The sequence below is a fragment of the Triticum dicoccoides genome, chromosome 1A (genome assembly GCF_002162155.2).
Source record: "Triticum dicoccoides isolate Atlit2015 ecotype Zavitan chromosome 1A, WEW_v2.0, whole genome shotgun sequence".
Classification (NCBI taxonomy): domain Eukaryota; kingdom Viridiplantae; phylum Streptophyta; class Magnoliopsida; order Poales; family Poaceae; genus Triticum; species Triticum dicoccoides.
The window spans coordinates 24,048,794-24,052,521 of NC_041380.1; positions in this window are offsets into that span (position 1 = coordinate 24,048,794).

Here is a 3,728-nt window from a genome sequence, read left to right on the forward strand (position 1 = left end):
TACATACCGATGTATGTGGTCTGATGAATATTGAGGCTCGTGGTGGATATCGTTATTTTCTCACCTTCACAGTTGATTTAAGCAGATATGGGTATATCTACTTAATGAAACATAAGTCTGAAACATTTGAGAAGTTCAAAGAATTTCAGAGTGAAGTTGAAAATCATCGTAACAAGAAAATAAAGTTTCTACGATCTGATCGTGGAGGAGAATATTTGAGTTACGAGTTTGGTGTACATTTGAAAAATTGTGGAATAGTTTCGCAACTCACGCCACCCGGAACACCACAGCGTAATGGTGTGTCCGAACGTCGTAATCGTACTTTACTGGATATGGTGCGATCTATGATGTCTCTTACTGAATTACTGCTATCATTTTGGGGTTATGCTTTAGAGACGGCCGCATTCACGTTAAATAGGGCACCATCAAAATCCGTTGAGACGACGCCTTATGAACTGTGGTTTGGCAAGAAACCAAAGTTGTCGTTTCTTAAAGTTTGGGGCTGCGATGCTTATGTGAAAAAGCTTCAACCTGATAAGCTCGAACCCAAATCGGAGAAATGTGTCTTCATAGGATACCCAAAGGAGACTGTTGGGTACACCTTCTATCACAGATCCGAAGGCAAGACATTCTTTGCTAAGAATGGATCCTTTCTAGAGAAGGAGTTTCTCTTGAAAGAAGTGAGTGGGAGGAAAGTAGAACTTGACGAGGTAACTGTACCGGTTCCCTTACTGGAAAGTAGTACATCACAGAAAACTGTTTCAGTGACACCTACACCAGTTAGTGAGGAAGCCAATGATAATGATCATGAAACTTCAGATCAAGATACTACTGAACCTCGTAGATCAACCAGAGTAAGATCCGCACCAGAGTGGTACGGTAATCCTGTTCTGGAAGTCATGCTACTAGATCATGATGAACCTACGAACTATGAAGAAGCGATGGTGAGCCCAGATTCCGCAAAGTGGCTTAAAGCCATGAAATCTGAGATGGGATCCATGTATGAGAACAAAGTATGGACTTTGGTTGACTTGCCTGATGATCGGCAAGCAATTGAGAATAAATGGATCTTCAAGAAGAAGACTGACGCTGACGCTGATGGTAATGTTACTGTCTACAAAGCTCGACTTGTCGTGAAAGGTTTTCGACAAGTTCAAGGGGTTGACTACGATGAGACTTTCTCACCCGTAGCGATGCTTAAGTCCGTCCGAATCATGTTAGCGATTGCCACATTTTATGATTATGAAATTTGGCAGATGGATGTCAAAACTGCATTCCTGAATGGATTTCTGGAAGAAGAGTTGTATATGATGCAACCGGAAGGTTTTGTCGATCCAAAGGGAGCTAACAAAGTGTGCAAGCTCCAGCGATCCATTTATGGACTGGTGCAAGCCTCTCGGAGTTGGAATAAACGTTTTGATAGTGTGATCAAAGCATTTGGTTTTATACAGACTTTCGGAGAAGCCTGTATTTACAAGAAAGTGAGTGGGAGCTCTGTAGCATTTCTGATATTATATGTGGATGACATATTGCTGATTGGAAATGATATAGGATTTCTGGTTAGCATAAAGGGATACTTGAATAAGAGTTTTTCAATGAAAGACCTCGGTGAAGCTGCTTACATATTAGGCATAAAGATCTATAGAGATAGATCAAGACGCTTAATTGGACTTTCACAAAGCACATACCTTGACAAGATTTTGAAGAAGTTCAAAATGGATCACGCAAAGAAAGGATTCTTGCCTGTGTTACAAGGTGTGAAGTTGAGTAAGACTCAATGCCCGACCACTGCAGAAGATAGAGAGAATATGAAAGATGTTCCCTATGCATCAGCCATAGGATCTATCATGTATGCAATGCTGTGTACCAGACCTGATGTGTGCCTTGCTATAAGTTTAGCAGGGAGGTACCAAATTAATCCAGGAGTGGATCACTGTACAGCGGTCAAGAACATCCTGAAATACCTGAAAAGGACTAAGGATATGTTTCTCGTATATGGAGGTGACAAAGAGCTCACCGTAAAAGGTTACGTTGATGCAAGCTTTGACACTGATCCGGACGATTCTAAATCGCAAACCGGATACGTGTTTACATTAAACGGTGGAGCTGTCAGTTGGTGCAGTTCTAAACAAAGCGTTGTAGCGGGATCTACATGTGAAGCGGAGTACATAGCTGCTTCGGAAGCAGCGAACGAAGGAGTCTGGATGAAGCAATTCATATCCGATCTAGGTGTCATACCTAGTGCATCGGGTCCAATGAAAATCTTTTGTGACAATACTAGTGCAATTGCCTTGGCAAAGGAATCCAGATTTCACAAAAGGACCAAACACATCAAGAGACGCTTCAATTCCATCCGGGATCTAGTCTAGGTGGGAGACATAGAGATTTGCAAGATACATACGGATCTGAATGTTGCAGACCCGTTGACTAAGCCTCTTCCACGAGCAAAACATGATCAACACCAAGGCTCCATGGGTGTTAGAATCATTACAGTGTAATCTAGATTACTGACTCTAGTGCAAGTGGGAGACTGAAGGAAATATGCCCTAGAGGCAATAATAAAGTTATTATTTATTTCCTTATATCATGATAAATGTTTGTTATTCATGCAAGAATTGTATTAACCGGAAACATAATACATGTGTGAATACATAGACAAAACAGAGTGTCACTAGTATGCCTCTACTAGACTAGCTCGTTAATCAAAGATGGTTATGTTTCCTAACCATAGACAAAGGAGTTGTTATTTGATTAAGGAGGTCACATCATTAGTTGAATGATCTGATTGACATGACCCATTCCATTAGCTTAGCACCCGATCGTTTAGTATGTTGCTAATGCTTTTCTTCATGACTTATACATGTTCCTATGACTATGAGATTATGCAACTCCTGTTTACCGGAGGAACACTTTGGGTGCTACCAAATGTCACAACGTAACTGGGTGATTATAAAGGAGCATTACAGGTGTCTCCAAAGGTAGATGTTGGGTTGGCGTATTTCGAGATTAGGATTTGTCACTCCGATTGTCGGAGAGGTATCTCTGGGCCCTCTCGGTAATGCACATCACATAAGCCTTGCAAGCATTGCAACTAATGAGTTAGTTGCGAGATGATGTATTACAGAACGAGTAAAGAGACTTGCCGGTAACGAGATTGAACTAGGTATTGGATACCGATGATCGAATCTCGGGCAAGTAACATACCGATGACAAAGGGAACAACGTATGTTGTTATGCGGTCTGACCGATAAAGATCTTCGTAGAATATGTAGGAGCCAATATCGGCATCCAGGTCCCGCTATTGGTTATTGACCGGAGACGTGTCTCGGTCATGTCTACATTGTTCTCGAACCCGTAGGGTCCGCACGCTTAAGGTTACGATGATAGTGATATTATGAGTTTATGCATTTTGATGTACCGAAGGTTGTTCGGAGTCCCGGATGTGATCACGGACATGACGAGGAGTCTCAAAATGGTCGAGACGTAAAGATTGATATATTGGAAGCCTATATTTGGATATCGGAAGTGTTCCGGGTGAAATCGGGATTTTACCGGATTACCGGGAGGTTACCGGAACCCCCCGGGAGTCATATGGGCCTTATTGGGCCTTAGTGGAAAGGTGAAAGGGCTGCCCATAAGGGCTGCACGCCTCCCCCCTCCCCTAGTCCTATTAGGACTAGGAGAGGTGGCCGGCCACCCCTCTCCCTCTTTCCCCCTTGGGAATCCTA